We start from the raw sequence: 13,589 nt of genomic DNA on the forward strand, positions 1-13,589 counted from the left end.
CAATTTTATTTTAATACTTAATGAGAAATAAAAACAAAAATATACACTATAAGATTTCATATATATGTACTATTTAATAAATCAAAACAAATTTCAAAAATAATTTTACCTTGTTGTATAAGATCTGAAATGCGATCATAGTCATTTGATGAAAACATCTGATCCATATCTTCATCAGTTCTTTCATGCGGATCATTTACATCTATGGGTGTCAATGATCTTTGTTGCCATTCTTCAACCCATTCTTTATTCTCACAAAATTCCCAATCTCCAAAACACAAAACTAAAAAAAGCAAGCAAGTTGCCTTGTGAATATAGTCCATGTGTTTGAGTTAGAACTGTTAAATGAATGCCATTTAGCTGATCCAATGATGGTATTAAAATCATGCCGAATAGGAATACTATCTTCCTCTACCAACTAGAAGAAACGTCGAATTGTAGAGTTCTCAGTTGATCCTTTTGACAACTTTGAATTGCACCAATCTACAACTGCACGAGCATCTCTAAATTTCACTGCATCCTCAAATTTCAATATTTCTCTAGCAAGAGCTCTTTTTACACAAGCACCATCTCCATTGTGTTCCCCCTTACCATATCCCACTTATAAAAAACTCCATAAATGTTGGACATTGGTTATCTTGTGAACTTTGCATAGCCAATAAAACATTCTTCCATTTTTGAATTGTCCAGTGCAGTTATCTGACCATATCATATGTTGTTTCATGTAAATTTCTCTTTCATTAAGATTATCATGAAATACCTCGAAGAAATGCTGAACAAACTCTGACAAGTGTAATCAATTATCACTAACATAGAAACGATACTCCCTCAATAAAATTTTGTTATGTTTTGTATTGTCATGGTCATGTCTATATATAATGTGCACAAATATGGCCACTTGCACTGAGTTGTAGTATTGGGATTGAGTTTCTTCTTCTGGTTTCAGAGTATAATTTTCTGCAAAATCCATAATTGATAGTATTGTTCCAACTAGAAATGTGTTCTTGCATGTGCGAAACTATCCATCAAGCCATCGAGCATGTTGAGAATGTTTCACATGTATTTTGGAACAATATGACTTTTAAACTTACTGATAAATGCATTCACACTATTCTGTTCTGTAATCAATTCTAAATATTTCCCCATCTTTCCATCCTTTAGAGGGTATTCTGTATTTTTAAATCTCCTAACATCAACCTTTTTTTGTCCAAACTCAGATGAAACATGTTCATGCAAACATTCACCTATTGAAGAATAGTTCCCACATAAATTGCAAAGGCCATAAATGCATGAACTGGAAAGAAATAATTGTTCATTAGGTGGTTTACAAAATAAACATCCAATAAAATCTTTTATAGTTTCAGGTGGAACATAAACACCACAATCCTGCACAAGATCATTACCATGCAACATACAACGTATATATCGAAAAACATCATAATAGTAATGAAACTGAACATGAGTTTTACAACAACAAGATATTCTTTATTTATTTATTTTAACATACCGGGGTTTGCATTTTTCAAATGATCTTTGACTAATTTGTAAATTCATTAACACAGATTCATGACTAAATTTTTTAAACAATTCAGTTTGATTCATGTCAAGAAGATGTTTTGGATGAGGATCACAATTTTTTGATCCCACCCTTAACTTTTAAAAATCTCTAACATTTGATGAAACTCTAATGTTATCATGCCAAAATTTTGCAATTAATTGTTTAGTTTCATCAATTAATTTCATGTCCAACCTTTGAATTCTACCACTAAAACTCCAACAAAGGTTTAGTGGATCAATTTCAATTGTGTCTCTTCTTTTGGCCGCTCTGGACAAGGTTCTATGATGTAAGTTCAAATAACCACTTATATCACTTAACATTATTTTACTAACAATTGTTTTGTCAACTATAGCAGTTGTTATAACTCTGCGTGTTGCATTCTTATCTTTAGATCGACTTGTTTTTCTAATAGAATCAATGGCACAAGCAATAGTAGATACAACTTGCTTATATGATTCATCTTTTCTTTTTGGTTTTGCATAAATACCTATTTTTTTCATGACTTCACGCATTTTTAATAGTTTTATAAATTGTAGCATTAATTGACATTGGATCCTAACTTTTTATTATAGAAAAATTGTTTATATAATCTATTCGCATGTTTTCTTATTTGTCTCCAGGAGACTAACCCATTAAGATTATCTAGCACATTACTATCAATAGTAAAAAAATGACATTCATTTTCTTTCAGAGAGGGTGGTGTAATATTTTCAAATTTTATTTCTTTTCATATTTGTGTATAAAATTTATATCCAGCTTAATTTAAATAAGCAATTTGATTGGAATCATAGTCTTGGGGATTTAAAAACATACCAAGATTCGCATCCACATGAATATTTGCATCAACAGTCATACCCATGCTTGGTTCTACTGTCCATCATGATCTCTTCAATGGTCTCATCTACAACGGGCACTGAACTAGATGCTTCATAAGTGTTATTCAATTGTCATTGTTGTGATCCTTGATCTCTTTGGTGTTTTTCCTCCTTTCTTTGTTCTTGAATTTCGTCTACTGTCATTGTCTTCCTTTGTTTTTTTTGACGTTTCTTAGAACCCATCTTTACAAACTCCTCTTCAAAAATAATATCGTTTTTTCTTCAGAAATTTGAGTAAAAAAAATTAAAAAGTACTACCAAATGATGTAAAAAATGTTTGTCAGTACAGATTTCAATGATATTGTGGTAAATTGATGTAATCTATCTTTTTTTTTACAATAACGGTTATTTAGGAACGGGGGCACGTTATTAAATCCAACGGTCAAAAAAAGGAACGGGCCCCCATTTTAAAAACAGAGCCCCATTCTATGGAAGTTGATTCCACAACCCGCCACTTGGCTCGAGATTAGGCCTGGGATAGGCCTGGAATGGCCACACATGAGACATGGACCTGCAAATTCAAATCCCCATGAATGAAAGCACAAATATGAACTTCTGAAATAGTTTACGTGCCTCTAATTAGATAATTTTTATATGAAATTAAACCCTTTTTAGATTATAGTGTCTAGATTCTAAATATGTATATTTATTTAAATATTGATTATTTTAACTATTTTTCATTTAATTTATACTAAATTGGGTCTAGAAACTTGAAATGTTAACTAATTTTGTTAATTTATTAACTTTTTTATTTTAAAGAATTTTGAAAAAAAAAGTATATGTCATCAATCTACACAAAATTCTTTTCTATTTAAAAAATAAAAAATAATTTTTTTAAAGTTTACGTCAAATTATGTGGGCCGTACACGTCAAATTTTTAAAAAGATAATTACAGTCATTAAAAAATTAATTAAAAAAAAATATTAGAAAAAAATATAGAAAAATATGCTCATCAATCTTCAGTGTGTTACAAACCATTTCCCAAAATGGTTTGAGAAAATAATTTTAATTGTGTCAAAAAGTGTGGGTCGTACACATGCATGGTATGATCTTGAAACAAACTTTTTTAAAACATAGTTTATAGAAATCCATTCAAAAAGTTATTTTTTATTATTTGGGTATTAAAATAAATTACATATTTGGAAAGTACACTCAAAGGGATATCTTTTATTTTACTAACCTTTTCCAAGATTCAAACTCTAAGTATTTCAAAATTTAAGCTCAAATGAGACAAAATCTGAAAAATCAGGAAAAACACTTCCACTTTTTGGCCAAAAAAGTGGACTCAGCTTCTTACACTGACCCTGACAATGAGTTGAACTCCCATCTTATTCTTTCAAAATAACATTTATGTTCTTGTTATTTTCTCCTCACTATTTGACATTATTAGTGTATTTATTGGGGGCTATTTGCCATTCATGGTGGTACAATTTCAAGTGCAATGATACTTAGCTAGAAATATAATAGCTCATTATTATTCTTGTTTCAAAACTTGCAGGGCAAGAATAGCCTTTCAATCAATCTTCCTTTCTAATAATCCATTTTCCCTTTGTTGAGTGGTGTTTTTTTTTATATGATGTTATTCCATCTGTGAATTTGTTTGTATTCTCAAGGATTCTCTCTTATGCATGAGGTGTGTATCGTTGTCTACAACCTTTTCTTCAACTAGCAATGTATGTCTATTCATAACAAACCCTTCACTAAGTATTATATCCTTCATCAAGAATCCCTTTAGCCTAGAAATAGGAGGAATGCATCGGTTCTTGTTCTCCTTCCTTTCTTTCGGTAGATGATGTTATTTTTGTTCAAAGTCTCCTCCTGGAGGTAGACATATTTGAGAAAAGATCTCTTCCCCTCCAAGGATTCCCTTTACACTTGTTACAAAATATATCTTTACATCTATCTTTTCCTCGCTTATAGGAGTTATACTTCTTTGGCTTGGATTGTGTACATTGTTGATGAATGTATATCTCCTCATCATTCAAGGCATCTATCCTTCTTTCTATATACCTTAATATATCAACATAGGATTATGTTGACATCTTAATGGGGGGCATATATTCAACCTCCTAGTTGTATTTCAAACTATCAATTATCTATTTGGGATTATTGTATCATCATGCTTAATCTTCATTTTTATCTATAATTGGTAGGATTGTTGAATCTCCATGCTTCATCCTCATTTTATGGATCATTTATCTTATATAGAACATTCATTCTCGAAACTAGATAAAACAAAGCCTTATACGAGATGTTTCATGCCTGAAACTAGACATATTTTTATTTCATGTTTTATACGAGGTACACATGCTACAAACCAGACATAAACAAGTCTTATACAAGATGCTTAACTCCTGAAAAATAGACAATAACACATGTAGTAGGATGAGTCGAACTAGACAAATACAACTAGACTCTTCTAATTCTCCTTGCATACATGGATCACCTAGCAAAACATAGCTAAACTGTGGCATCCATTTCTCTCACTTTTCTCTTCCCCATGAGCTCATAGATTTTCTAATTGTGGTTCATGGTTCATCCTTTGATGCATGCTATTTCTCTTTTTATGTGATCTCTTGATGTCTTGTGATAGCATTCCAAGAATGATATAAGTGATTGAGATATCTTCAACTAGTTGACTCAGAGGCCTTTTTGTTTTGTGCATCTTTTTTCTTTATTTTTATTTTTCCTTTTTCTACCTTTTTTGTCCTTTTTTTTTTATGTGTCCTTTGATGTGTTTGTGTGAGTTAAGATCCTAAGAATAGGGTCTTGGTTCTTCAAAATTAGCGATTCCTCATCTCCTTGTGATCTCACTCCTAATTCCTCCTCTCACATCTGTCTACTTTACCTTGAGTGTTTACATAGGCTCATACTCCCATTAAGGTGGGGACTAAATGTAGCATCATAAATTGTAACCGATATAATTTACACCTCATGTTTGTGCTCGCACTTTAGTGTGTCTTATTCCCATCCCCTCCCTAAGCCCGTTGTGGCCTCATTATCCAACTTTGATGTTATGTATACCCTTGTGTGGGTCCTATCATGGGATCCCCTCTCCCTTGTCTATTTATCTTGGCCCTATTTGTAGAACGATTACGTCATCCAATGCCCTGATTTAGACTAGGGCACCCTAAAATGCCCTAGTCCCTCTCAAAGGGGCCCCAATTTGAAATAGGGTAGGTTATATATCTCCTTGATAACATTTGATCCTTTGGGCTATACATGACTATTGGAGGTCTGACTAATCTGTAGTTTACCTAGGAAACCCGATATAAGGACATCCTATCAATTTATTTTGACATAACACACATAGAACATACCCCATTATTCATGCATTCATAAAGCATTCACCAATAAGAATCTTTAAAGATTAAAGGGTGCATATTCATCATTCAAGCATTCTACAACAAAGTTGCATCAATCTTCATGCAAGCATGTGTGTGTGATTAGGTTTTTTCATGTTTATTTGTTTTTCATTCCATTAGATTCAACATTTGTAGTTAGATTCAAAGATAATTACATCATCATCAAGAATTGCAAATCAGAGGTATATCTCCTTAACATTTATTTTAGTATTTACATTATTTCATGTTCAAGGTTAATTCCTAAACCAGGGTTTGACTTAGGCAAACCCCTATCCCTAAAATGTTTCTCTTTCTATCTCTTTCCAAGAAATAGATGCAGAGTTGTGCTCAAGAATTTTAATAGAGTCGATAGTGATGTACAAGTTCACTTTAAAAGGCAAAAAGTTAGGAGGACCATGGCAAATTGATACTACCTAGTCATGAAAAATTAGGCCAAACTTCTAGGAACAGATTCTAAACATCTCCTTTTGCCTAGATCCAAGTCAGTGGCTTCATTGACATATATAGCTTACTATTTCTATCGAATTACTTCAAATATCACATACTTTTCCCTAATTTCATGACTTACCTTCAAATATTCAACTAAAAGAGGGAAACTCTAATGAATCAAAAACCAAGAAAATGCAATAGAAATGTTATCCCTTTCCTTGTTTGAATTGAGGATAGATCTATTATATTTTTATCCTCTTCAATGAGTGGTAAATTTTGGATTTCTAGTGGATTTATTATTGAAACCCTAATTCCCAAATTCAAAGCATTACAATAATTATGAAACGTGAAAGCACAAATCACAACATACAGATAAACACCAGATTTAGATAAAAAACCCTGAATAAGGAAAAAGAACACTGAGAATCACACTCACAATATGAATAATTTATTACAATATTTAGGCTTAAGGCCAAGGAGCTTACTTCCCCTAAAAGTACTTACAATACTAAGGCACACAAACCTAGGGCAATAAATAGAGGGCTTGCAATATGAAGATTCACTATCTGAAGGATCACACCTTCTTTTGACAAGTGCAAAGGATCAATGAATTTAAATGAACAAGATCTCCTAATCACGAAAATTTTCTTGAACCACTATGTCAAGCAGCCAATATGATGGAAAATATATCTAATATCAAACACTATCTCAAAGCTCTTCACAGCTATCCTTCACATCCACTTCACATAAATTCAAATTCATCTCATACAAAATTCATACATCCACACTCATATATATACAAGATAATGCATTGAAGCCCTAGTTGAGGGGTTGACCATAAATAAAGTAAACATTATTACATAAATTTGGGCACCCAGACCTATAATATCCATTGAGGTCCACTTCAAGAGATAGAGGGAACCCAAACACATTACAACATAGCTTATCCAAATTATTCCAAAGAACTGCACATGCTAACACATCCTCTAAGGTTAGTAATAAATAAAATGTGTACAAAAAAAATGTAGTATGCCAATTGGTGTGCCCAAAAATATCCTCCAATGTAAAAACTCAATGTGGCTCTACACAAACCACAATGAGAACCATATCAACATCCAAAATCAACTAGCAAATAAGTATGATCTAGATAGGATACACCACCTTAGTCAACTGGAAACCAACTCGGTTGACAACAAAGAACTCAAAACAACATAAATTCACTTGCAATTTAAACCAACACTAAAAAAGTTAACTATAACACTATTAAAATGAAATAAACATGTCCACCAAGATATAACACTCGAATTAAAAAATCAGGGAACTGCCAAGAATTCTCTAAACTAGTTTCGACAAACAACCATATTATCAAAAATAGCAACAAGGTCAACTCTACTATTTCAACAACAGAGGACCTATAAAATTTATAGAACAACATACACACATCATACATATTATATCCATAATTGCACTCTATAACTTCACATACCAGAGGAATGCAAGCATCCTCCCACTGAGACATTAAAAACTCTTTCTTGCATAGATACCATTTCTTGTATATTGAAACTTCCACTACATGAAAATTTTGAAAGCACCTCAACAATACCATCAGACCACTCAGTAACATCATAACACTCACTTCCAAAACATTTGCAACACATAGTGATATCAATAGGAACACTAGATAGGTTAATATCAATGAGAACACACCACAATAACTCAAGTTTCCAAAACAATCCCTATGGCTACTGGTTATAAATTAAGAAATGATGATGGATCTTTGAATGTTTATCACAAACAATATATATCTATTATTGGAATATTATTGTATTTGACTGCTTCAAGATCAAATATTATTCAAGTTGTTTATTTGTTTTCCAGATATCAAGCTAATCCTAAGTACTCTCATGATCAAGTAGTAAAAAGGATATTCAAATATTTGAAAGGGACTTTGAATTATGATTTATGGTATAAGAAGGATTATGATTTCACTTTGAGAGAATGTATAAATGTTGATTGGGCTGGATGTGTCTCTTCGTTGAGTAAGAAGCAAGATTCAATGTCATTTTCTATTACAAAAGTAGAATGCCTTGCAACAAAATCTTACTCAACTTATGTCATATGGATAAAGAAAACTCTTAGAGATATCATGATGAAGTATGGTGAGGTGATACCTATTATGTGTGATAAAAAAAGTGCAATTATTTAAAACAATATGGTGATGCATTAAAGTAATAAACACATTTAAATCTAGTATCATATCTTAAGAGAGAAGGTTATAAAGAAGGAATTCAGAATGGAGTATGTACTTGCTAAGTAACAAGTTGCATATATCTTTACTAAGGATCTGGCAAAGGACACTTTTGAGTATCTCTAGTATTTGTTAGGGGTTATTGTCCTTTTGTCAAACTAGATGCATTCATGAGTTGCATTTGTCTAGGTTGAATTTAAAGCTCATCTTTTGTTTCCTTGATTGATGTGGTTGTTGGTATTAGGGGGAGTAGTGTAGGGTGTGAAATTTTAGGAAATTTGGTTGCAGATAGAGTATTGCAGTGATTAGAGTTATTCTCGAAAGAGGGAAAGTGAGTAAAGTCTAGTAAAGTAATTATTATTTGGTGTAATGTGCCCTTTTTATTTAATGTCAAACAGGGAGAGATATACTATTGGGAGAGAGAGATATAATGTGTTGTTCATTGTTGGTGGTACAAGTTTTTCCATCAATGACAAATGGGAAGAATGTTGGAAACTTGAGTATGTTGAGTTGTGTTGCCATTAATGTGAAAATGTCTTGTGTTGTCACTAATGTCACTACGTGTTGTAGATGGTCAATAAGTGTGTCTTTAGATGTTTTTGTGTCCTTTGTTGATGATGTTGAGAAAGTATAAGGTGTTTCCAAAATCTTGGTGTAGTGGAAGTTTTAATATGTAGGAAAGAGTATTTAATGTCCTAGTGAAAGACTACTTTGCATTCCTTTGGTTCATAAATATTATGGATTGTTGTCATGGTATTTTTTGGCAATTGACACTCAATTGGTTGGTTTCACTATGTTGTCATTTATGAAAACATGGTATCCTATTTTGACTTCATGTTTTGGTTTAGTTATGTATTGGCAGGCACTTCACCGACATCGACACTGGCAAGATATAAGGATTTCTTTGGTTACCCGCAATCCAAGCCAACATGGTTTAGAATATGGTTATCAGTATTGGAGGCTAACATTTATTAGATCTGGAATTGACAATTAATTTTTATATTTATGTACTTATGTTATCTAGCCAAAATGTAATTTGATATTGTAATTCTTTGTAAGATGACATAAGGCGTGATAAGCTGTATAGGGTATATAGGTCTGTTCGATTAGATCATTTTTTATATATAGGAGATTATGAAATATGTGGATGTGATATGATACAAAATATATCTGAGAGATCATGTATGTGAAGATATTTATGTAAGGGTTACTCCGGTTAAGGGTTTAGGGTTTCAGACCAAAACAGACAGAGCTTAACCGAAACTGTATTCTGGCATAGAAGATGTTATCTTAGAAGTTCTCTCATTTTTCTGGTTTGAAGTCTGGATTTATATGTTGTCAGTGAGGCTCCTTTTGTGATTGAGTAGTGTGATTTAGGTTGTAAGCATTCTTGCAAGTGTAGGCCCCTTTATATTTTGTAATATCTCTTCATATGGCCAGTAGATTGATATTGTAGGTCACAAATCCCACTGTGGTTTTTTCTCTTTGAGGTTTTCCACATATAATTTTGTGTGTTATGGTGATCATTTATGTGATTAGCTTATTGGTTGGTTTACTTATTTCAATTTTGTATGTACTAGTATATCGGTTGGTGTATGCATATTTTAATAAGGATAAAATAGATCTTTCTATAATAACACTAATTAACACCGCCCCCTCTCAGTGTTATTGGACTCCAACAATTGGTATCAGAGCCTTGTGCCTGGGAGGAATTTTAACAACTTGAGGGAAATCCTAAATCTGGAATCCATGGATATGTTTTTAGAGAAGCAACTTGAGATGGCACTTGAAGATTATGATGCTGAAAGATTTAAGAACTTAAAGCTACAAGATTAATTTAATCCTTCTAAGGAATTGATTCTTGTCCTACAAGATAGGTTGCCATCTATTCAAGTTAGGAGGAAGGAACTTTTGCAAAAATCAGGATGTTGAAGAGAAAGATGCACTTAAGGAACAGTGTCAGAAGCTGAGTCAGGAAAAATTGGTCATGAGAAATGAAATGAAAGCTATAACCATGAGGATGTCTAAGGAGATTGAAGACCGAAAGAAAAATGAAGAAAATCTTGTTATTGTTAGCAAATGCACACTCCAATGAGAAATTGTAACTGATTGGAGGTTTTGTCATTGATGGCCACCTTGTAATCATAGGACACCAGCAAGACAAAGATATCAGCACCGACACCGACAAACTGACTCTACACCGGCATATAGAACACTGACAGTGAAAGGAAGTATACCGGCACCTTGGCCGACTTCAATTTTGTTTAAAATGTATTTTGGAATTAATTGTAAAATCATTGTAAGCCAACATGGTGAGTTGTAATATGACTCATATATGTATGAGATCATTGTAGATCATTTTATAATAAGGTGATAGGAAAAATTATGCAGACCTAATATACGAATTATTGTTTAAGGGTTTATGTATGTAGCAGAGCTTAAACCGGTACTGAACCTGGCATAGCAGATGCTAATCTGAAGTAGTACATGACATTGGATTTTTGTAATCCTTTTGTAAGTCATTGTGACTTCTTTTGTATTTGAGTAGTGAGCTCTAGGCACTTGGCCTTCCTGCATGTGCAGGCCCCTAATGTAAGAGTAATATTCCCTTATTGGCCAGTAAGCAAATATTGTGGGTCACAAATCCCACCGAGGTTTTTCCCACACTGGGTTTCCTCGTTCAAATACTGTGTTATGGTGTGCTTCTCATGTTGTTGTTATTATTCTTAGTTACTGCATTATTTTTGGTTTACCGGTACATAGTTTTGATATGCTTTTCATGTTTTAAGTCAAGTAAATGTATATACTGGTTAGATACTGATTCATCCCCCCACCCCCCCTCTTAGTATCTTGGGGAATCCTAACAATTGGTATCAGAGATTGGTCCTCTATTTTCAAAAGCCTAACAGATTGAGGAAGATCTTGTCACCGGTAGAGATGGAAAACTTGAGAAAGCAATTGGAAATAGCTCTTATAGACTATGATGCAGAAAACGTGAAGAATATCAAACTTGAAGATGATCTGAAGGCTGCTCGGGATATTATTCAAGCACTTCAAGAAAATTTTACTATTGCAAGGAACACGAGAAGAGAACTTTGTGAAAAGATGCAAAATGAGGAAAATGAAAAGGAAACTCTTAATGATCTAGTAGACAAGCTAAGACAAGAAATTAGTACAACAAAGAATGAGATGCAGGATATGACTATGAGATACTGTAAAGAAATTGAAGACATAAAGAAAAAAGAAGAAGACTTGGTTAGAAGACTAAATGATGATGGAAATGAAAACACAAGACTCATCCATGAAAATGATATGTTGAAGACAAATCTAATGCACACACAAAATGACAAAACTGAACTCATGAGACAGAAAGGAATCATGGAGAATGAACTAACTGCTGCAAATCAACACAAGGAGAAATTCAAGAAAAGTTCAGAAGAACTTGGTGACATGCTGAAGAATCAAAAACCTAATGGTGATACAAATGGCCTTGGCTTTGAAATTGGTGAAAGCTCTGGTACTGAAAACCATCATGATCACAGGAAACCAGTAAGGCAACCTACTACTTACAAATTTAATGGAAAATGCTTTAACTACAACAAGTATGGTCATAGAGAAAATCAGTGCAAATCTATAAATTATCAAAACACTAATACACCCACCAGTCAATGTTCCAAATGCAACAAAGTTGGTCATAATTCAAAAAATTGCAAAATGAATGTAAGACATTATGTTTGTGGAAGATATGGACACTTATCTAATCAATGCAGAACACATACCAGCATAGGATATGGGAAAGCTATTCAGAAAAACAATGTGACTTGTTATGTATGTAACAAGATTGGACATATTGCTAAATTTTGTAGAAGCAAGTCCTCATCGGCAAATAATAAAGGTCCGAGTCTGAAAGGTAAAGAAAAATTTGAAGAGGTAAAGTAAGAATTCTCAAAACAATGGATCAGAAAGTGAGATCAGAATATTGATGGGAATACTCCTCCATTGGTAGAACAGAGTAACACTCCATCGGCAGGAGAATCTTCATCTAACTGAAGCAAATCCTTTGGGGGTTTAGCAACAAAATGAAAAATATGCTATTATTCCCTCGGTTGATGGTAAGAAGTTGAAATTACTTCTATACCAGCAGATGAGCTAAGTTGTGACTTAACCGGCAAACATTAAATATGGTAGTTGAAGAAAATAACATTATAAAGAAAGTGTTTTAGCTCATTTTTCATTCACTGAGCATTCAAATCTTTGAGAGCGCGAAAATTACCGAGCGAAGGCATTCTAAGCGAAGAAGTGAAGAAATCCATCAAAACATTCATCCTTAAGGCAGATTGAGGTATTTATAGCTATGGCATCTACATCCACTCCTAAATTTATTGCAAACCCTACTATTGTTGAAGTTGTTAAGTGCCCTAGACCTGTATTCCAGCTAGTTCCCAAAATCGCAAAGAAAGATGATAGCATAGGTGTATTCTCTCAAATCCCTAAAGGAGTAGTATATGTTGAAGACCCTAGGACGTATATACATTTTCATATTGAGGAATTAGGTGATGATGAGATTAAGAACATGTTTAAAACCGTGATTTGTGATGAATCTGGAAATGTCAAGCCTGAACATAAGATAGTAGAAACCCTAGGTTTCACTTAAATTCTTAGTACCCTGGATTTTCCCAAGGATATCATAAGGATTGTCTTAAGAATAGTACATGGTGAATTTTTCTAGTTGGACTCAATTCATAAAATCACAAAAGAAGTAGTAAAAGTTGTAATAGGGTTACCCTCTATCGGTAATAGACCAGAAAAATTAAAAGGTCTCAAATGACACAGTGATAAACCTAACTGGTGCAACATTTTCTAAGAGATCTCTAAGGGTAAACGATGTAAAGGATATAAGTGTCAAATTTATCAGTATGATCTTAGGTTATAAGGCTACACATGCAAACAGGTTAAACTCAGTTTCTAGCCTATGTATCAAGCGTGCCTATGATATGGTCAATGATAATGCAAGGATAGATATATGTGAATGGCTTAAAGATGAGTTGATCGACAATTTGGGTAAGATCAAAAGAGATAAGAAAGGAACATTCAGATTTGGAAACCTACTTGTT

The sequence above is a fragment of the Cryptomeria japonica genome, chromosome 7, assembly GCF_030272615.1.
Source record: "Cryptomeria japonica chromosome 7, Sugi_1.0, whole genome shotgun sequence".
In the NCBI taxonomy this organism is placed as follows: Eukaryota; Viridiplantae; Streptophyta; class Pinopsida; order Cupressales; family Cupressaceae; genus Cryptomeria; species Cryptomeria japonica.